Source organism: Scyliorhinus torazame, chromosome 8 (genome assembly GCF_047496885.1).
Source record: "Scyliorhinus torazame isolate Kashiwa2021f chromosome 8, sScyTor2.1, whole genome shotgun sequence".
NCBI classification, from domain to species: Eukaryota; Metazoa; Chordata; class Chondrichthyes; order Carcharhiniformes; family Scyliorhinidae; genus Scyliorhinus; species Scyliorhinus torazame.
In genome coordinates, this window is record NC_092714.1 from 32,971,752 (window position 1) to 32,995,229 (window position 23,478).

The following is a 23,478-nucleotide window of genomic DNA, read 5'->3' on the forward strand; positions in this document are numbered from 1 at the left end:
GCTTAAGGTGGCATGGTAGCACAGTGGTTAGCACTGTTGCTTCACAGCGACAGATTCCCAGGTTCGATTCCCGGCTTGGGTCACTGTCTGTACAGAATCTGCACGTTCTCCCCGTGTCTGCGTGGGTTTCCTCCAGGTGCCCCGGTTTCCTCCTACAAGTCCAAAAGACGTGCTGTTTGGTAAATTGGATATTCTGAATTCTCCCTCAGAGTACCTGAACAGGCGCCAGAGTGTGGCGACTGGGGGATTTTAACAGTAACTTCATTGCAATGTAAATGTAAGTCTACTTGTGACAATAATAAAGATTTTTATTACTACCACCAGTACACATGTGTGGCCTTCGGAGTTTTATTGCGTGTGCTATAGTCCAAAGAGCCATGGAGAGTTTACTGCACTGCTTGCTGGTGTCATTGTGTACTTGGATGATGTATTGGTAACAGGACCTACTGAAGAAGAACATTTGTCAAGTTTGGAATAGGTTTTAAGGAGATTCCAGGAAGTAAGAGAGAGAAGTGCATCTTTTAGGCTAATGAGGTGGTTTACCTGGGTTACCGTGCGGACACTCAGGGGCTGCACCCCATGGAAGACAAGGTGAAAGCAATTAAGGGATGGTCGCTTTGGAGGGGTCATGTGACCCACTAGTCCAATTAGGGGTGGGAGTTGGGAATTCATTGGGACGTGTTGAGACTTGTCCAAACAGTTGGACCCTGAGCTGAGTATGGAAAGACCGTTTTAAATCATTCTGTAAATAGTTGTTCACAGTGGGAATAAGCTGTTGTTTCATATAAGTTAACTGGTGGAGCCAATTGTTGAAATTATGACAATGTGTAAGACTAGTTCAACCTCCGCTCAAGCATTGCATCAGTTCTGGGCATCACATTTTCGGAAGGAGGTGAAGACATTGGAGAGAGTGCAGAAAAGGTTAATGAGAGTGTTTCCAGGGCTGAGGAACTTCAGTTCTGAAGATAGATTGGTGATGTTTTCCTTCGAGGCCGAGCTGAGCTTTGACAGAGATATTCAAAATCATGAGGGGGCCAGGACAGAGTGGACAGGGGGAAATTGTCCCACTCGTGAAAGGATCAAGGACGAGAGGACAGAGATTTAAAGTAATTAGCAAAACAAGCAAAAGCAATATGAGAACAAACCTTTTCATGCAGCGAGTGGTTAAGTTCTGGAATGCACGGCTTGAGAGTGTGGTGGGGGCGGGTTGAACTGAAGCATTCAAAAAGGAATTGCATTGATTTCAAACAAGGTTACTTACGGTGAAAAAGTGGGAAAATGGCCCGAGGCGAGTTGTTCATTCGGAGAACCAGTGCTGAAATTATGGATTGAATGGTCTCCTTTTATGCTGTAACAATTCTGTCATTCTGTGCTTCAGTTCCCTTCCCTTACTGTCTGTAATCAGTATGTTTTCAGAAAGGTTAGATGTGTGTGCTTCTTAACCCCTGTGATGAATGTAAGAAAGTGCTATATATATTGAACTATATGTATCAGGTGCAGTAATGTTTTTAAAAGCTTGGGTTAGAGTGTGTATGCATATGCTGCAGTATTTTTTAAATCCTAGTTTGAAAAACAGCTGGAATTTGCGGGCGCAAAATGTGATATTAAGATGTCGTAAAAGTGAGATCATTCTTCTTTCTAATCTGTATATGTTGACCAAGAGAGGCTTAATGAGTTTTTGATTTAATTCTGGGGATTCCCTGGGGAATTGATAATGTTTAAACTTAAGCAAGTAGGCCATGGGATTTGAGTGGAATGGTGAGGATGTAATTAATGGGAAGAGTCAAGGCTTTATCAGGCAGATTTTGAGTTTACTTGTGGCCGTGAGCTGAACAACAGCTTATGCAGGAGGCTGTCAGAGATTCAGCAGTAATTTGACAGGATTTCTTTCTCTTCAAGGAGTTTCTCAAAATATCTCTCTATCCAAAGATTGACAAGTAATCCTGGGGGGGGGGATTCTCCCAATGGGAAACCCCATTGGCCAGCTGCCAGGGTGGAGGATCCTGCTTCTGGTGGGGGCAAGTTGTACCAGAAAACGGGACTGGCCGGATGGAAAATCCCGACCCTGTGTTTGTTAACTCTATCTAAAAGTGGTTTTGACCTGTGATAGGGTTTGCTTGATTGGCGATAAAGAAGGTATCAGTTAGGAGTTAAAGTGTTTATTTTTATTGTTAAGCATTTTAACTGGTAAATGTAAGCTATATTTCTGTGATGTTAAGGCAGTTTAATACTGTGTTAATAATGAAGTTTGTTTTGATACCATATCCCTATTTTTGTGTGGAAACACTTGTGGAGCGATGTATCCTTTCCTCACAGTTCTACAAGTTTTAAAAAGGTTCTGGGGTTCCAGTCTGATATCCTAGCAAATATTGGGATCTGATATGATCCAGGAACATCATAACCCAGAGTGTGTGGTCAATTTGAACATTGAGCAGCAAGTTTTCATGGGTTTAAATACAAATAATTATTCATTCATGCATTCATCCGAAAATCTATGTCCATCGCTCAGCATTCACACACACAACACACTCAGGCAAAATACAGTTGAAGAGAATAATGTACTTTTACAAGTCATAATCAAAAGTATGCAGTACAATTCATGTGTTTGGCTCGTCTTAGGAAAGACATTACAGGCCCAATGAAGAGGGTGTTTCATTTCTGAAGGATAGTCAAGGTGGATTCAACAGCGGGAGTTGTATATCAGAAATGTTGCAAGATTCCCTCGAAGAGATGGATTTTCAGCAGATTACAAAGTTAGTTACTTGTGGTCTTCTTACCAGAAGGTTGGTTTTCTGTACTGGTGGACTTGAAAGGGAACACTCTGAGAGATCTTATGATGTTGCAATCTCCAATTTTAAAGGGTAGATTTTGCTGCTGCTGTTCTTGCTGTGTGTGTTGCAGACTGACTGGTTTCTCGCTCGTTCTTAGGGTGATGACATTCTTTATCCTAGAGAGCTTCGATTAGGTGACATGTTCAATATTTATATTGTCCAACCAGCATGATTTGAATTTCAAAGCCTTTGCTACACAATGGGAATGGATAGTGGCCATTCACACCTACTTATGATTAACTGATTTTGACAGCTCTATTTTGTTAAGCATCAAACTTGAAGGCAGTGTGTTTACGTTTTGGGTAAGTCCACAAACAATAGGAGGTGTGAATTCCACAAAAGGTTTCATCTTGGCCCTTCCACTCGAGGGAGCCATTCCGCATATGTTCATTCAATTCGGAACTTGCTGGAGACTTGAGATACTTCTGAGTCTATGCTGAAATTGCAAAAGTTACCTGTTACCTGGCAGCCACCTTTGCATATTTTTAATGGCCATTTTTAAAACAAAAGGATGTTCCATAAAATTACACACTGAACGCCGTTGATATTTAATGTTATAAATAGACAATTGTTACTGGGCATGTCAAGGCCCCACAGGAAGGCATCCCCATGCCTTTGCTGTCAACTCCCCCCTTACCCCATTACCAATATCCCCCTCTCCGGTACCCCCACCCTGTCCCTCCCAGTTACCTCACCCAGGGATCCATCAACAATCCCTGGTGAAGGCTCATGTGCAGACTGGTACTGCCATCACTCCCTTGGAATTCTTTGGGCAGAATCATCCCAGATTTCAGGCAAGGAAAGTAGTGCTTGACTCGCCAATGGCAATGGCAGCTTTTTACGCGTATTGTGCAGCACTTCCTATGACAAATGCAGAGGCACGGGTTTCATGTTGGATCACTGGGGGGTGGCTTCTGATTCACCCGCCCAACCATCACATCAGCGTTCCAATAACGCGGGTGCCATAATTAAAGGCTGTCCCTGCTCACAGCTAGTACACTTCAAGTCAGATGAAGCAGCTGGGAAATCATGGCAACAATACCCAGAAGGCATCCTGCCCTAGGGGACCCTGGCCTTCCCACCCTTCAGCTCTCCATTGAAGCCCATGCCCAGGTACCACAAGACAGCCACAAAGAAGCTTCTGCGTAGACTTACCAGTGACTTGCTCCACGAGCGCTGCGCCACTCACCTCAGTGCTCCTCTTAGAGTTCTGCTCATCAGATGCATCCCTTTTGAGTCTGGTCACACATCACGGCGCCGAGGGAGTTAAATTTGACATGGGAGTTCTGGAGTATGGGCGCAATAATGATATGCAAATATATTATAATGATATTCTGACGTTGTATGGTGGCACAGCCTGCCAACGACGGGGGAGAGAACGATCGCGTGAGGCATTAACGCTGCCAGGAAACACGTCCAGGGCCTTCGAGCGATAATTTCCAGTTCAGCCTCCAAACACACCCACCGTGAACGGGAATGGAAAATCACAGCCTTTGCCTAATTCCTGCACCATTCCCTTAAAAATCTAAAATGCTTGCAAATCTCCTCCAATAACATTTCAATAAACTACACCAGCAAAAGAAAGCCATCTCACCAGCTAGCCCAACATCATTGGGAAATCCTAGAATCTATTATTAAGGCAGTCTTAGGAATGCACTGATAAAATCATGGCATAATCCAACAAAGTCAAAATGGTTTTACAAAAGAAAAGTCTTGTTTGAAAAATTGGAGAGAATTGACCAGCTGGGGAGATGAAGGTGAACCTGTAGATGTAGTATACTTGGATTTCCTAAAGGAGTTCACTAAGATGCCACTCAAAAGGACTTGGAGTTAGGGGGTAACACATTGACATGGTTAGAGGATTGGTTAATGGACAGGAAGCAAAGACGAGCGAGAAATGAAGCATTTTGAAGTTGACAGGTTGGGGCCAGAGGAACACTGCAAGGATCGGGTGTTGGGGCCACGGTTATTCCCGATCCATATTAATGACTTAGATGAAGAGACCAAGAGTAATGTATCCAAGTTTGCTTATGATACAAAGATAGGTGGGAATAATATAAATTGCGTGGGAGACACAAAGAGCAGAAAAGAGATAGAGAGTGGAATCTTCCAATATTATGTCAGAGTGTCAGTTTCAGTGGGAAAACCGATGTGCAGATCTCCAGCTGCACAGCTGAGGTTTCTCCCCAGATTTTCTGGCACTCTGTGCACAGAGGATCTGGGGCGTGGTGTTTGCCGCCACTCTGGTCTGCCGGGGCTTGATAGAGCGGCAACGTGGCTCCACAGAGACCAGGACGCCATCTTTAGAGAACGCCCGACTGCGTTGAAAAGAGACTTCTCCCCCGCCCCCCTCCCCCGCATCCTCCAAACGGCATCGGGGCAACCCCCACCTCCAAAAGCAGCATGGCATCCTACGCTACGCAGGAATCAAAGAACAAAGAACAAAGAAAAGTACAGCACAGTAACAGGCCCTTCGCCCATCGAGGCCTGCGCCGACCATGCTGCCCGTCTAAACTAAAATCTTCCACACTTCCGGGGTAAAGAACAAACAAAAGTACAAGCATAAAGAAAAGTACAAAATCGGGGAAACCCACTCCCCCCCCCCCCCCCACAAGCGTGATGCCACCCCCATTACACAAGCATTGGGGAAAGTTGCCGACCACACGCATAAGGAGAAACCCCCAATGGGGCTGCCCAGAGAGTTCCCCCTTGGAATTGCTACACTGGTGCTGCCAGGTTGGCACTGCCAGGTTAGCACTGCGAAGGGCAGTGCCAGGGTGCCATGCAGCCATGTTCCTTTCTCCCACCTGGGTGTGGTGGTGGTGGGGGGGGGTTTGCTATATTTACCTCTGCACTCCTGGCAAGTTCCCCTCGACGGCTTCAAGTTTTGAGGAAGCGATTGTAAACCTCGCCGACGTGACGTCACGTCGGTGAGGGGGGAATTCCCTACCGGATGGAAACATATGTCGGAGAAGCCCTTTAAATAAATTTATATGTATTTGGAGGAGGTTCCCGCCCAGAAATGGGTGGGAATATCATTGTGTCACCAGCAAGGGGCGGGGAAAATCCAGGAACGAGACCTCGCCAAGAGATTCTCGATCCCCCGATCTCGCGGAACTTTACGCCAGCGTGTCATATTCACCCACGGTGAACAATGGGTGAAAATCCCCCCACCCCCCATAGACAGGATAGGTGAATAGGCAACAAGGTGGTAGTTAAAGTGAAATGTGGGGAAGTTATTCACTTTTGTTGCAACAATAGGAAAGATGAATACGTTTTAAAAGGTGCAATATTTCTAAATGTTGATGCTCGGAGACATTTGGGTCTGCTCAAACAAGGAACACAGAAAGTTAGCATCCTGGTACAGCAAGCAATTAGGAAGGCAAAGGGCAAGTTAATCTTTATTGAAAGGGGCTTGGAGTGCAAGGAAGTCTTATGACAATTAAACAGGGCTTTGGTGAGAGCTCACCTGCAGTTCTGGTCTCCCTATTTAAGGAAGGGTAGGTATCCTTGCATTGGGTGCTGTTAGTTCAGGTGACTGCATGATCCACGCTTCATTCAGAATGACATGAACAGCTTGGGTTTGATTCCCATTGTGGCTGATATAGACTTGAGACCTGCCTATTTGCCCTACCCTTCAGAGCAATGGAAAACCACCGCTGTAAACATCTGCACAGAAACTGGCTCAGGATGAAACATCAGCAGCCAATGAGCCAGGACCTTAAGTCTGAGCAGAGCACATATGAGATGAGATGACAACCTTGCATTGGAGACGATATACTGAAGCTTTACAAATAGATTAACGGGACAAGAGGGTTGTCCGATGATGTGAGGGTCTCTGGAGTTTGGAAGAATGAGATGCGATCTCACTGAAACATGCAAGGTTCTGAAAGGGCTTGAGAGGGGAGACACTGAGATTGATTTCCCCGGTTGGGAAGCTGCGAGCCTGGCAGTACAGTCTCAGAATAAGGGGGCCGATCATTTAGGCCTGAGATGAGGAGAAATTTCTTCACTCAAAGGGTTGTGAATACTAGGAATTCTCTACCCCAGCGGATTGGCAATACTCCATCATTAAGTATATTTAAGGTTGAAATGAACAGATTTTGGGACTCTCAGGGAACCATGGGATACGGGGAATGGACAGAAAGGTGAAGGCAGATCATCTGTGACCATATAGAATGCAGGATGCTCCACTTTTCTACGTTCTTACAGAAGCTCCATTCTGATGCCTTTAAGTAGGATCCACAGTATCCTGACAGTGCAGAAGGGGGCCATTCAGCCCATCGAGTCTGCACTGACTCTCTGAAAGAGCACCCTATCTGGTCCCACTCCCCCACCCACTTAATCTGCACATCTTTGGACTGTGGGAGGAAATCGGAGCACCTGGAGGAAATGCACGCAACATGGGGAGAGAGTGCAAACTCCATGCAGACAGTCACCCAAGGCCAGAATTAAACCCAAGTTCCTGGTGTTAACCACCTCCACTGGAATTTTGCCCTTGAAGGAGGGTTTTACCTGCAGCAGCTACTGCCACGCCGAGTGGCATGCCTTTGTGAGCTGAGGAAGGGCGCCCCACAATATAGTCCATGTCCCCTGCATTGCCCCTGTTCTCTGATGAACCCAACTATTCCATCCCCTTGCCAGGGTCTGTCAGCCTGGCCTCAGCAAAACCCTAGAGTTACCTGTAAGTCCGAATCCACGGCGTCGCTTTTGTGAAGAATACCTGTAGTTGCAGCAGCAGCTCACAGAGAAGTATCCTCCTGGATCATGTAAATCTCTCCCTGAGCTGATAGAATCAGAGAACGTAGGAGTCCATTCAGCCCTGCAAGCCAGCTCTGCCATTGAACATGATGTCATAAAAGTTACAGTGCAGAAGGAGGCCATTCGGCCCATCAAGTCTGCACCAGTCCTTGGAAAGAGCACACTACGTAAGCCCACGCCTCCACCTTATCCCCGTAACCCAATAACCCCACCTAACGTTTTGGACACTAAAGGCAATTTAGCATGGCCAATCCACCTAACCTGCACATCTTTGGACCGTGGGAGGAAACCAGAGCACCCGGAGGAAACCCACACAGACACGGGGAGAATGTGCAAACTCCACACAGACAGTCTCCCAAGGCCGGAATTGAACCCGGGTCCCTGGAGCTGTGAGGCAGCAGTGCTAACCACTGTGCCACCGTGCTGCCCACTGGGATCATGTCTGATCCTCGTTCTCAATGCCATATTCCTACTTTCTCCACATACCACTTGATGCCATCAGTGAAGACGGGCTCACTCCCTGACTATTCTTCCAGGGGACAAAGCCAATGCCTCCAGGTAAAGTTCTGACAGTTACCCGTGAGGCTTAAAGGCTAAGTGTTTGCAGGAAACTTGACTGTGAGCGTGATGGGAAGGGGTAGCTTGCATTTCACAGCCAAGGCCTATTCAGTCCTCAACCACCAACCACACACGTGCAATTCCACCAGGATCCACTATTATTGAAAGAGGGACCCTGGCAATCTTTTCCCCTCTATAGTCCAGAGGCACGAAGGCCAATTTTACTACCCCAAGCAACCAACCTGACTCAGAGCATTCAACTGGGCAGAGGCCAGGGATTGAATCTGTCTGATCTGAATGGCTTATTGCTGCACAGAACAGTCCAAATGACCCCTAAGTTATCATGGGAGCTGAGTACAAGCTCCTGGGAACTGACAAAATAACATTTATTTTAATGGAAGCGATTTTCCGATTGAAGTTGAGATTCTGCTGTGTGCTATAATGGAATTGCTGCCAAGACCAGAGGGAAAAAAAAACATTTGTTGTATTGAGAGGTTTGGAAGCACAAAGCTTGTAATAATGTTATTCTATTGTGCGTGGAAGATTAGTCTTCTAACATTCCTTTACTGTCTTTGGGGGAAATTGGATTGACAATACTCGCTGTACTGCTAGAATGAAGCATTACGAAACATGAAAAATGAGGGACAATGTTTTGGATCAATGAAATACCGCTCTGAATCAAGGTTCCCAAATAATGCAAGGGCTGAATGCAGCTTGTGGATTGGTTTTTCTTTTCCATGTCTATTAGGCATCGGCGACACAAATCAGAAAAATGTAACTGTGTGAATAGGCTTATGTAAGTAATCAGGGGATTTGTAGCACTTTTGGTGATTACAAACTCACAATGGTGAATACGCTAGCTATAAGCTCGCAGTGTTACCTACTCCTCTGCACACTTGGGTATACACAGCTGGCAGGCCGAACACAAAAGACAGATTTTTTTCTCTCTCCCCCAAATGAAAGAGGGAAGAATGAGAATTGTAGGAAACCTGATCTGATCGTTCTCCATTCCAAAGTGATGAGCTTACGCTACTCAATGCCAATAAAGCTGAATAACATGAGAAATTTCACATCGATGACTGTTGCCAAACAGATATTAGTGGAATGTTGATATTCCCTGTGGTTTATTATTTACAATGCAATCTAATGGGATTATACGAGGGCCAGAATCGTGTGTAATCGAGTTGGTTTTCTCCTCCATCACATTAAGAAATGAGAATGCAATTGCTCGGCCATCTTAAAGAGCAACAGTTTCTCGAGGAAAAAAAAAAAATCTATTCCTGTTAACTTTCAGCTCTATTTATTTATTAATCTGCCCGTTGCTTTGGTCTGGAACATCTTTTCCTCTCTTTGTGGAGTTCAGGGTGGAGACAGGACAGGAATATACGGTGATGTATTGTCGAGTTCAAGCACCAGACGATGACTTGCTCGTATTTAACAGTGCTCCCAATCATTCAAAAGTGAAGCTAGAAAATAAAATGTGATTTTCAGCTGTCATTGAAGATAAAACGGAGACCCCGTGAAGTATTCATGACTTCTAGGTAACTGTAACCCCCGTTACTGTGGAAATTCCCTCGTCGCCACACTCTGGCGCCTGTTCGGGTACACTGACGGAGAATTCAGAATGTCCAATTCACCGAACAAGCACATCTTTCGGGGCTTGTGGGAGGAAACCGGAGCACCCGGAGGAAACCCACGCAGACACGGGGCGAATGTGCAGACTCCGCACAGGCAGTGACCCAAGCCGGGAATCAAACTCGAGAGCCTGGTGCAGTGAAGCAACAGTGCTAACCACTGCGCTACCGTGCCGCCCAATTATAATGTCTGATCTGGCGTGAAGGGCTCGTCTGGGATTTGAACCCAGGACCGCCCGCATGCTCAGTGATTGAAAAACCTTAAGCGAGAATCATACCACATAGTGGGCATGGGTGAAGTTAGGCACTGATAGTTGTGTGTTAAAATCATTTGTCACAATGCACTTGTCAATTTATTAAAACCTCTTGTTTTTCACAACCTTAAGACCTCACTCTCTTTGACCGTCCTGCCATTGGGATTGGGATTGCCACTGCTCCTGGACACAGCTTTGGTCATAGTCCTTCAATGTTAGGCCCACTCAAACCGAGAATAACAGACATCCTGGAACTGCCATTATTCAGTGAACACCCTAACCCCTTACCCTCCTCTAGAGAAACAGGATGAAGGGATGTGGCCCCGACCCTTGCTCGCACATGAGCCAAGGAGCCAGCGTGCTGGCAGCAAACAGACAGGATTGAGACAAAAGCAAAAGCTGAGGAGCATCAGAGCTTTCCCCACTACCAGTCATCAGCACCCTCCTGCACTGAAATGCTAAGCATGCACAAGGACACCCAGGCCCAGCCCCTGATGGGATGTTTTTGTTGTGGACCTCCACCCTTCGTCAGGAGGGGGGTCCCAAAGGCCTTGGGGGAGTGAGGGGGTTGTCGAGCTGCCAGACAACGTGATGGCCCTATTGTGTGATTCGGGAAGTGATGAGCGCATCCCTGTTCCTCCTGTCCATTCAAACCCTTGTCCCCACCTGGATTCCATTCTCCAGCTCACCTTCAGCCTCTCCCTCCACTCCCTCCTTGACCTTCTCCTCATCAGAGAAGACATTCCGCTCCTCCTAGTTTCTTTATTGCTGCGCTAAGTTATGGAGGGCGCAGCATACCACAATGATGCGGGAGACCCTCTGGGGGATATACACTGAACCTGTTGAAGCAGTGAAAATACATCTTCAGCAGCCCGATGCACCACTCTTCCTCAGTCCGGGCAGCACTGTGAGCCTCATTGTAACCGGACTCAGCCCCGGCACGTCAGGCCTCCACATAAGCGTCATCAGCCATGACCTCAGCAGGTATCCCTTACCCCCAACAAGCCATCTCTGCAGCCTGGGATGACCCTTGAATATCCCTGGGATTTGAGATTGTTCAAGGATGAAACTATTAGGCACGCTCCCTGGAAATCCTGCACACATGTGCATGATCTTCATCTGGTGGTCACACGCCAGCTGCACACGAAGGGAGTGGAACTACTTTCTGTTTCTATACGGGACTCCTGATGCCATGGGGCATGTAGAGCCACATGAATGCCATCGCTGGCCCCTGCACCTGTGGCAGACTAGCAACGGAAACGAATCCCGCAGCCCTGTTGTCCTGATGGGTGTGGTCCAGATTGAAAATGACGTAGTCCAACACCCTGGAATAGAGTACATCCGTGATGTCACAGATGCACATGTGTGTGGATGACTGTGAAATTCCATAAAGGTCATGTTGAATCCTGGTGTGATCCAGTGGTGTAAAAGCGGAGGGCTGCCATGACCGTCATGGCCACAGTGAGCCGGCGCCCTCCTCCTCCACGGGGCACAGGTTTGAAAGAATGTCACAGGGGTGCCGCACTGTCTCCTTTGTGACTCAGAGCCACCTGCACCACATGTTGCCCGATAGCTCCATGAAGGACACCCGGGTCCGTTAAACCTGTGCCTTCAAGCCTCAAGTTCGGCCTGAACAGTGTTTGGCACTTGAGCCTGCCCTGTGCTTCCCTGGCCTCCTGGTGCTGGGTTCTTCCTGAGCGTGGCAAGTTTTGTTGGACAAGTGTCGGCAAGGAATCCTTTCCCTGCTGCATGAGTGTCAGCATTAAGTTCTGCTGTAAGGTTCGAAGGTGAAGCCTTGCCTGAGTTTAACAGAAATTGGGAGTGGAGTGTTATGCCCAAAGGAATACCCATACTGGACTCTAATGAGCCCTCCAACAACTGCAGCTGTACAAACAGTTAATGACAAAAGATCCAGAGCAGCTTTAAGTTGCTATTAGGAAGTTTCTTTGTGCGATTGATCCAAAACAATACTGAAGCAATAACAGCCACGTCCTTTGAACACAAAAGAATCAACCATAAGGGAACAGGCCCCTGGAGCAGTGCTTCAGTAAAAGTGTAATTTAGCCAATTGGACATTGATTCGACTTTGTACACAGGGTTACCCCCACATTTGGCCAACATATCCATTCTTGTCGTGCATCGCATTTCTACACCAATTGGAAAGAAAAAAGACTCATTAGCCAATTGGATGACACTTTGATTGTCAGCCACACAGTCTTCCCCCCCCCCCCCCCCCCCCCGTATTCCTTTTTTTAATCTGGTAAAGAGAAATGTTCAAAGAAAATGCCGAAAAACAATGGGTGCGATTGAGCGACCGCATTGCACCTGATAGGCAGCGCGGCGTGGCCAGTAGAATGCCAAGAGATCTCTCTTCTGGGATCTACCCGGCTCACCACACCTCGCGAGATCTAATGTGATCTTGCGAGACATCGCAATCTGAACCCTGCCCATTGCGGGCGGGATTACTATTTTGAAAACCTGCATATTAGAGTGAGACAGCTCTCCCATGATCTACCTGAGGCATTGGGATTTAACCCCTTTGGCTCGGAGACCTCTGGCAAGCGCCGTTCAGTGCTGGCACCCACAAACGGGGACCAAACGGAACTTAAGGTGGTCCCCCATTGGATCAGAGGCCTCCAACTGCTTGCCCTCTGGGCAGGATGGCACCCTGGCACTGCTGGTGCTACCTGGGCACCTTGACTTTACCAGCCTCGCACCCTAACAAGGCCAGCATGATGCACTGGCAATGCCACCTGTGTCCCAGCCTGGCACTGCCAAGGTGGCCAGGTAGCACAGACAGGTGGCAAGCTCGTGTGTGTTGCCAAGCTGGCATTTTTCCTACGATGGGGATCAGGCTTGGGGATGCCTTGAGGTGAGGGTGAGGGGTGGGGGGGGGGAGGTGAGGACCCCCTTATAGATGAGGGAGGGTTCAGGGGTCATGTCAAGGGGGTAGAGATTGGGATGCCATATAAAAATGGCGTCCTGGTCTCCTTCTGCACTGAGGAGATCCAGCGAGCGGAGATCCTCAGTGTAGAAAACAGGGTTAAGTTCGGCCCTGGCGGTTTCCCACTGGGGCTCTGAATAGAACCAGTGTCCTGGTAGATAGCGTGGTGTTTCCCGGCACTGCGATCACCGGGAAACACCTGGCTAACCGTGCTCGTTACAGGACTCTGTGCCCATACAGTTAGATTGGGCCAAATAATTTTTAATATCATGCTGACTTTTAGCCAGTGTCGCACACAGCAGTGCCCTGGAGATCGATTTTTAAATCCTAGAGACCCCAATCGTGGGGGGCTGGCAACCTTAAACTGTGAAGATCTGAGAACATGCCTGCTTTGAGGCACCCTAGAGGCTTCATGTGAAGTAGGCCTTGGGCCTTGAGAATCAGAGGACCTGTCACACATGATGCAACAGCAAAAAACCATGATTCACTCTACCATTGGTCATGTATTCTAAGTAATTCGGCCATTTGTCCATCTTCAACAGAAGCGTTTACTTAAGTAATAAAGGGGCGTAAACCGACTGAACTACAGATATGTACATTATAACAATTTTCATGGTTAAAAGGCACTTCATTATAATGGTTTGGGGGTGCTGCCATGTTCCATGTTTATATGTTTATAATTTTTTGGGATGTGGGGTTCTGGAAGTCACTGTAAATATATTTCGCAGCTGCCAATCGGCAGGCCCTCCAAATGCCACAAGGAAAGTTCCCATTGGGAGAAGCCACATAGAGACAACCTTGGGCGGGATTCTCCCCTACCCGGCAGGGCGGTGGGTCCCGGTGGGATGGAGTGGCGTACCACTCTGGCGTCGGGCCGCCCCAAAGGGGGGGGACGACGACAACCTGTCACTGAATTTTTAACCATAATGCGAAAACTGGCAGAACATTGTGAATTTGGCTCATCTCTGATTGAGATGTTGCGAGACAGATTGATGTGCGCAATAAACAATTTCACAGCCCAAAATAAGTTACTGACAGAGCCTGGTCTCAATTTTTAAAAATCCATTGAGCAGCCCAGCCCTGGAGAATGGGTAAAAAGGAGCTACGGGGACACCTGCCAGTGATAGCCTCCGGCTGGGCGGGGGGGGGGGGAGGGGGGGGGGGGGCTCGTGTAAAGGCGTCCATTCCTCGGTTGAAGGCACCTGTGTGAATCACCCATCGCCAAGTCGGAGCTCAACTGGTGGCTGCTGGCCGCCAAGGAAATTTCATGAAATCCCAAGGATGCTGGGGAACCCATTCCGGAGTACTGCAGATGTCAGATGATGAGCCATTCTAAGCACTGTAAAAGGGCACATCCAAGGCAAGACTATAGGAAGCAGCAAAACGTGTCCCACTCAGGGAAGAAGTCAAGCCCAGCACAGCTCGTACCATGCGGAAATGCCCACAATGCAATTAAACTATATCATCATCACCAACATCGCCCTCGTAATGATAAAGCTACTAGTAAAAGGTCATCCATTGGAGATGGAGGTGGACATGGGGCTGCTGTCTCTGCCACTGGGGAACAGACATTTGATTGTCTCCGAACTGGTATCCAATCCTTGAATTTGGAAGAGACCAGGGCCAGATTTCCCACCTACACGGGGGAACATTTACGATTAAAGTAACTACAATAACCCTGTTGATCTACTGGCAGTAGTTGTGCGAGGACAGGAACTACGACACTAGGCCTAAATATTTCAGAGCATGACCGGTTCCATGTTCCCTGTTGAAGAAGGTGGAGACCGAGCCTGGGTGGCTGGAAAGTCTAGGGACAGGAAGAACTGTGCAATTCACAGAGTGGGCACCACCTGTCATCCCCATCCTGACACTGGACAAGGCGGCCTGCCTTTGCGGGGGTTATAAGCATGACGGTCAATCGGGTTTCCAAATTGGATGGGTACCCCAGGCCATGAATAGAAGACGGATATGCGAAGCTAGCAGGGGCCAGAGGGTCACCAAGATAGATATAAGCCACGCCCATCTCCAACTTGAATTAGTCGAGCCTTCCCACAAATGCGTCATAATCAGCACACACACAAGGGCCTGGATGTGTACACTCGCTTGACCTTCAGGCTCTCGTCAGTATACGCCATATTCCAACGGTTCATGGAGAACATACTCCAAGGATTACCCAAGTGGTGGTGTACTTGGATGATATTCTGGTCACAGGGACTTCAGGACAAGTGCACCTGGCAAACCGAGATGAGGTCAAACAGGTTGGCAGAATGGACGATGCAGACCTTCAAAATCGGCAAGAAAAAGCAACCGGCAGCATCCATAGAGACCAAATTGGCATGGTCTTTATTTGATTAGCGACTCACTCCACAGGCTACGGCTGGAATCACCTGGCGGAACTGTTAATGTCAAAGTGGCTTTGTATGAGATTAATCCGACTATTCCCAAACCTGCTGGGGAGGGTGGTGTCCAAACAAGAGAACCAGAGAATAAATAATGGTTCTGTGAGATCCTAAAGAATATTCAAGACAGGCGACCTAGTCTTTGTGAGGAACTTTGAAGGTGGCTTCAAGTTGGGTCCCCAGAGTCATATTGGAGAAACCGGGACCCGTATCTTACAAAGCGAAGGTCCAGCATAAGGTTTTGAGGAAACACCTGGACCACCTGAGAAGTAGGGAGTCCATCCCTGTACAAGCTGCACCATCAGCCGCAGAGATGGCCACTGCCAGTTCATGGATACCGCCCACTGAGAACTGATAACGAGGACTCCGTTTCCAAGATGGAAGCAGAAGCATCAGGTGTTCCAATGGTAGCAGACACCGAGGAGGAACCTGCATTGGTAACCCTTCAGGGCTCCCTCCGCAAGTGAAGATCACCAATCCGGTTCATACCCCCAAGTTACATTCCACCCTCATCAGACCTCAGGCCGATTGCAAAGAGGCGAAGAGACCTCCTCACCACAGGAGTACTGAGGGAGAAACAGACTTGAGGGGGGAGGGATGTTATGATGACCACAAAGGGCAAGGGGGTCATCAATAAGTCTTCCCGTGGGTTCATGGAATACAAATTACCCTATTGAGTGGGCGTTGGCTTGCCCAATAGGAGATGCATGGCAGGAGTTTAAAACGTGCAGTTCTGACACGGTCAGCATGTCCATCGGTCCCCGGGCTGGGATGTAAGGATTGTACTTGTACTGGGTCTTGGCAAAGTTATTACAAGAACCAATGAGAAGCCAAGGGGGAAGAGGGAGTAGATCAGTTCTGGGGAAAACTAACATGACAAGAGCCGACAAGAACTTTCAGCTTCAGGATGGGACCAGCAGGAACAACAGGAAAATGGCAAGTGGGGCGTATACCGGACCTGGAGGTAGGAAACTTGATTTTAGGAGGGGACTTTAATACGGTGCTGGACCCGGGGCTAGATAGATCCAGCTCAAGGACCGGAAGAAGGCCGGCAGCGGCCAAGGTACTTAAGGGGTTTATGGACCAAATGGGGGGAGTGGATCCATGGCGATTTCTTAGACCTAGGGCTAGGGAGTTTTCCTTCTTCTCCCATGTCCATAAAGTATACTCCCGGATAGATTTTTTTGTTTTGGGAAGGTCGTTGATCTCTAGGGTGGAAGAAGCTGAGTACTCAGCCATAGCGGTTTCGGATCATGCCCCACATTGGTTGGACCTGGAATTAGGAGAGGAAAGGGAACAGAGAACACTCTGGCGATTAGATGTGGGACTGATGGCAGATGAGGGAGTGTGTGCAAGAGTGCGGGGGTGTATTGAGAGATACCTGGAGGTCAATGACGACGGCGAGGTCCCTGTGGGAGTGGTATGGGAAGCACTAAAAGCGGTGGTCAGAGGAGAGCTGATCTCCATTGGGGCCCACAAAAGGAAAACAGAGGCCAAGGAAAGGGAAAGAGTACTGGGGGAGATTTTAAGGGTGGACAGGGAATTTGCAGAGACCCCGGAGGAGGAGTTGTACAGGGAGAGGAGACGACTCCAGACGGAGTTTGACCTTCTGACCACCAGAAAGGCGGAGGTACTGTGGAGGAAGGCACAGGGGAGGAGGTATGAATATGGGGAAAAGGCTAGTCGCCTGTTGGCTCATCAATTGCGAAAGAGGGCAGCAGCGAGGGAGATAGGAGGAATTAGAGACGAAAGGGGAGACACGGTGCGAAGGGCAGGAAAGATAAATGAGGTGTTCAAGACCTTCTATGAGGAACTGTATAGGTCTCAACCCCCAGAGGGAGAGGAGGGGATGCGGCAGTTCCTGGACCAATTGAGGTTCCCGAAAGTGGAGGAGCGGGGGGTGGTAGGCCTGGGGGCACCGATTGGGGTGGACGAGGTTATTAAGGGACTGGGAAGCATGCAAGCAGGGAAGGCCCCAGGACCAGACGGGTTCCCGGTGGAGTATTACAGAAAATATGTGGACTTGTTGGCCCCGTTGATGGTGAGGACGTTCAATGAGGCCAGGAAAGGGGGGACTCTACCCCCGATGATGTCGGAGGCGACGATATCGTTAATTTTGAAGAGGGATAAAGATCCGTTGCAGTGGTATTAGCTGGGTTAGACTTCTTTATGGGGCTCCAACGGCAAGCGTAGTTACAGGTCGACATAGATCGGAGTATTTCCGACTATATAGGGGAACAAGACAGGGATGCCCGCTGTCTCCATTGTTGTTCGCGTTGGCAATTGAACCTCTGGCCATGGCGTTGAGAGACTCCAGGAAATGGAGAGGGGTGATTAGAGGGGGAGAAGAACACCGAGTCTCGTTATACGCGGATGACCTATTGTTATACGTGTCGGACCCAGCGGGGGGGATGATAGAGGTTATGCGAATTTTGAGGGGGTTCGGGGATTTCTCGGGGTATAGGCTAAACATCGGGAAGAGTGAATTATTTGTGATACATCCAGGGGACCAGAGTAGAGAGATAGAAGGCTTGCCTCTAAGGAAAGTGGAAAGAAACTTCCGATACCTGGGGATTCAGATCGCTAGGAGCTGGGGAGCCTTGCACAGACTTAATCTGACACGGTTGGTAGAACAAATGGAGGAGGACTTCAAGAGGTGGGACATGCAGCCTCTATCGCTGGCGGGCAGGGTGCAAGCAATTAAGATGATGGTCCTCCCGAGGTTCTTATTTGTATTTCAATGTCTCCCTATACTAATCACCAAGACCTTTTTTAATAAAATAGACAGGAGCATCACGAGCTTCGTGTGGGCAGGGAAAGTTCCGAGAGTAAGGAGGGGGTTCCTTCAGCGTAGTAGGGACAGAGGAGGATTGGCACTACCGAACTTGGGCGATTACTATTGGGCCGCCAATGTGGCAATGATACGTAAATGGATGATGGAGGGTGAGGGAGCGGCGTGGAAAAGACTGGAGAGAAAGTCCTGTAAAGGGACGAGTTTAGAGGCGCTGGTGACGGCGCCGCTACCGATCTCACCTAAAAAGTTTACCACGAACCCGGTGGTGGCGGCAACATTGAATATCTGGGGACAGTGGAGGCGACAGAGAGGGGTGCGGGGAACCCTGGTGGGGTCCCCAATCATGAACAACCATAGGTTCGCCCCAGGAAGAATGGATGGAGGATTTCAGAGCTGGTACCAGTTGGGAATTAGGAGGGTGGGAGATTTATTTATAGATGGGACTTTTGCGAGCTTGGGAGCATTGGAGGAAAAGTATAAGTTGCCCCGGGGAAATTTCCTGAGATATATGCAGGTGAGGGCATTTACTAGACAATAGGTGAGGGAATTTCCGTTGCTCCCGACACAGGGGATACAGGACAGGGTGCTTTCAGGGGTGTGGGTCGGAGAGGGCAAGGTGTCAGAGATTTACCGAGAGATGAGGGAAGAGGGGGAGGAGTCGGTGGGCGAACTAAAAGGAAAGTGGGAAGAAGAACTAGGGGAGGAGATAGAGGAGGGTATGTGGGCTGATGCCCTAAGCAGGGTAAATTCCTCTTCCTCATGCGCCAGGCTTAGCCTGATTCAATTTAAGGTGCTACATAGAGCACACATAACGGGAACAAGATTGAGCAGGTTCTTTGGAGTGGAGGACAAATGTGGGAGGTGTGGCGGGAGCCCGGCAAACCACGCACATATGTTTTGGGCGTGCCCGGCACTGGAAGGGTATTGGAAGGGAGTGATTTCGCGGGTGGTGAAGGCCCGGGTCAAACCAGGCTGGGGGTTAGCTCTATTTGGAGTTGCGGAAGAGCCGGGAGTGCAGGAGGCGAAAGAGGCCGACGTTGTGGCCTTTGCGTCCCTAGTAGCCCGGCGCAGGATCCTAATCATGTGGAAGGAGGCGAAACCCCCCGGACTGGAGGCCTGGGTAAACGATATGGCGGGGTTCATTAAACTGGAGCTGATAAAGTTTGCCCTGAGAGGATCGGCTCAAGGGTTCACCAGGCGGTGGCAGCCATTTTTCGACTACCTAGGGGAACGTTAGAGGGAAGACAGATGACCAGCAGCAGCAACCCAGGGGGAAGGGGGGGGGGAGGGGGGAGGGGGGGGGGGGGTTTAGTTTAGTTTAGGTCAAAGATAAAGGGGTTTTGTTACTTGTGTATTGTTAAAAATTTCTGTATTGTTATTGTTGCGTTTGCTTTGTAAGAGGGGAAAAATTGTTGTTTGGGAAAAAAATGTCAATAAAACATATTTTTTTAAAAAAAAGGAAAATGGCAAGTAATCCGGGTCACCAATGCTGCGGCGGCTTTCTGATCGGCTCGACAAACCCCAATAAGACAAATATCACGGGTGTGAGGGTGAAGCGGGTGTGAGGGTGAAGCGGGTGTGAGGGTGAAGCGGGTGTGAGGGTGAAGCGGGTGTGAGGGTGAAGCGGGTGTGAGGGTGAAGCGGGAGTGAGGGTGAAGCGGGTGTGAGGGTGAAGCGGGTGTGAGGGTGAAGCGGGAGTGAGGGTGAAGTGGGTGTGAGGGTGAAGCGGGTGTGAGGGTGAAGCGGGAGTGAGGGTGAAGCGGGAGTGAGGGTGAAGCGGGTGTGAGCGTGAAGCGAGTGTGAGGGTGAAGCGGGTGTGAGGGTGAAGCGGGTGTGAGGGTGAAGCGGGTGTGAGGGTGAAACGGGTGTGAGGGTGAAGCGGGTGGAGCGGGTGTGAGGGTGAAACGGGTGTGAGGGTGAAGCGGGTGTGAGGGTGAAGCGGGTGTGAGGGTGAAACGGGTGGAGCGGGTGTGAGGGTGAAGCGGGTGTGAGGGTGAAGCGGGTGTGAGGGTGAAACGGGTGTGAGGGTGAAGCGGGTGTGAGGGTGAAACGGGTGAAGCGGGTGTGAGGGTGAAGCGGGTGTGAGGGTGAAGCGGGTGTGAGGGTGAAGCGGGTGGAGCGGGTGTGAGGGTGGAGCGGGTGTGAGGGTGAAGCGGGTGTGAGGGTGAAGCGGGTGTGAGGATGAAGCGGGTGTGAGGGTGAAGCGGGTGTGAGGGTGAAGCGGGTGTGAGGGTGAAGCGGGTGGAGCGGGTGTGAGGGTGGAGCGGGTGTGAGGGTGGAGCGGGTGTGAGGGTGAAGCGGGTGTGAGGGTGTAGCGGGTGTGAGGGTGATGCGGGTGTGAGGGTGAAGCGGGTGTGAGGGTGAAGCGGGTGTGAGGGTGAAGCGGGTGTGAGGGTGAAGCGGATATGGCAGTGAGGGGTGAGGGGGGCAGTATAACATTTTTATTCATGCAACAATTCCATACTGTGCCCAGGAAGTCCAGATTTGGGAATAGAAACATAGAAAATAGGAGCAGGGGGGGGACTTGACCCTTCAAGCCTGCTCTGCCATTCATTACGATCATGGCTAATCATGCAATTCGTACCCTGTTCCCATTCCCCCCCATACCCTTTAACCTTTAACCCTCAGAGCTGTATCGACCTCCTTCTTGAAAACAAACAGAGCTGGATTCTCTGCTGTGGGGATTCTCCATTGCGCCGACAGCGCACCCTAACCCAGGCATTTCCCAACTGCGTGGGGCTGTCCCCAACGGGAAATCCCGTTCGCCGGCTGGCAGAACGGAGAATGCCGCTGCCGGCGAGGGCGCGCGGCCCCAGAAAACTGGTGCGGCGGGACAGAGAATCCCGCCCACAATGTTTTTGCCTCTACTGCTTTCTGAGTTAGCGAATTCCACACCTCATCACTCTCTGGGTGAAGACATTTCTCCTCATCTCAGTCCTAAATTTACCCTGGAACCTGAGACTATAGCCCCACCATTGGAATCATCCTTCCTGCGTCTACCGTCTCTCGTCCTGTTCGAATTTTCTAGGTTTCTATGGGATCCCCCCTCATTCTTCGAAATTCCAGTGAATATAATCCTAATGTCCTATTCCTCTCCTGTGCAACAGAACCAACTGTGGTGCAACAAATTTGGCTGTCGCTGCTTTCCCCTGAGAGGCCATTCTTCCCCCCCTCGCCCCCCCCCCCCCCCTCCATGTGGTATATCTGCTTTGCAGGGGAATGGCCACAGGAGATTCCTGCACTGCCTGCCTAGTCCTCCTGCTCTGTCTGGTGGTCACCCATTTCCTTCTTGCCTGTGCAATCTTAGCCTGTGGTGTGACCACCTCTTCACAATGCCATGGATGTGCCAGTGTGCCAGCCACCACTCCAACTCTGAACCCTTCTTCCAGGAGCTGCAGCTGGAGACACCTCCTGCACACAAGCTGGCGGCGAGCACTGGAAAAGTTACTGGCTTCCCACATAGAGCAGGAGGAGCACACTGCAGCTATGAGCTCACCTGCCATGATTTCATAGAATTTACAGTGCTGAAGGAGGCCATTCGGCCCATAGCGTCTGCACTGGCCCTTGGAAAGAGCACCCTACATAAGCCCCCTGCCTCCACCCTATCCCCATTATCCCCGCAACCCAGTAACCCCACATAACCTTTTTGAACACTAAGGGCAATTTAGCATGGCCAATGCACCTAACCTGCACATGTTTGGGCTGTGGGAGGAAACCGGAGCACCCGGAGGAAACCCACGCACACACGAGGGGAACGTGTAGACTCCACGCAGACAGTGACCCAAGCTGGGAATCGAACCTGGGACACTGGAGCTGTGAAGCAACTGTGCTACCCACTGTGCTACCGTGATTTACCCCTTCAAATTAAACTGAAAGATACTTAAAATCAAATAATATCAATTACTCTGAAGCCCTGCTTCCCTGGTTCCTGTTACTACAGAATATAGCCCTTACAAACTATGGACCACAAATTAAAGACCATACAAACTATAAGCGACATAATTTGTAAATAATTACCCGACTGTACTCATCCAATCTGCTACTTCCACTTTTTCTGCGTCACTTTTCAATCCTGATTTCACCTCCGGAGCTCCAAACTCCAAGCTAGCATTCAGATTTCTCACTACACTCCCCAACTCTTAAATCTCCCGACTGTCTCTCCACTCGCGCTGTTTTCAATCTCCCGACTGTCTCTCCACTCGCACTGTTTTCAATTTCCCGACTGTCTCTCCATTCGCACTGTTTTCAATCTCCCGACTGTCTCTCCACTCGCACTTTTTTCAATCTCCCGACTGTCTCTCCATTCGCACTGTTTTCAATCTCCTGACTGTCTCTCCACTCGCACTGTTTTCAATTTCCCGACTGTCTCTTCACTCGCACGGTGTTCAATCTCCCGACTGTCTCTCCACTCGCACTGTTTTCTATCTCCCGACTGTCTCTCCACTCGCACTGTTTTCAATCTCTCGACTGTCTCTCCACTCGCACTTTTTTCAATCTCCCGACTGTCTCTCCACTCGCACTTTTTTCAATCTCCCGACTGTCTCTCCACTCGCACAGTTTTCAATCTCCCGACTGTCTCACCATTCGCACTGTTTTCAATCTCCCGACTGTCTCTCCACTCGCACTGTTTTCAATCTCCCGACTGTCTCTCCACTCGCGCTGTTTTCAATCTCCCGACTATCTCTCCACTCGCGCTGTTTTCAATCTCCCGACTGTCTCTCCACTCGCGCTGTTTTCAATCTCCCAACTGTCTCTCCACTCGCACTGTTTTCAATTTCCTGACTGTCTCTCCATTCCCACTGTTTTCAATCTCCCGACTGCCTCTCCACTCGCACTTTTTTCAATCTCCCGACTGTCTCTCCAATCGCACTGTTTTCAATCTCCCAACTGTCTCTCCACTCGCACAGTTTTCAGTCTCCCGACTGTCTCTCCACTCGCACTTTTTTCAATCTCCCGACTGTCTCTCCACTCGCACAGTTTTCAATCTCCCGACTGTCTCTCCATTCCCACTGTTTTCAATCTCCCGACTGTCTCTCCACTCGCACTGTTTTCAATCTCCCGACTGTCTCTCCACTCGCACTGTTTTCAATCTCCCGACTGTCTCTCCACTCGCACTTTTTTCAATCTCCCGACTGTCTCTCCACTCGCACAGTTTTCAATCTCCCGACTGTCGCTCCATTCCCACTGTTTTCAATCTCCCGACTGTCTCTCCAGTCGCACTGTTTTCAATCTCCCGACTGTCTCTCCACTCGCACTGTTTTCAATCTCCCGACTGTCTCTCCACTCGCACTGTTTTCAATCTC

At 49.4% G+C, this 23,478-nt stretch overlaps 1 long non-coding RNA gene across 1 annotated transcript in view; it reads right to left on the reverse strand.

Moving 5' to 3' along the window:
• Positions 1-2,539: 2,539 nt before the first annotated feature.
• Positions 2,540-23,478, reverse strand: part of LOC140428728 (uncharacterized) — a 67,176-nt gene continuing 46,237 nt past the window's right edge. Inside the window, exons 2-3 of the long non-coding RNA XR_011948840.1 lie at positions 4,021-4,117; positions 2,540-3,267 (exon numbers count right to left, since the gene is read on the reverse strand). This is a non-coding gene — a long non-coding RNA (uncharacterized lncRNA). The remainder of the gene's footprint in view (positions 3,268-4,020; positions 4,118-23,478) is intronic.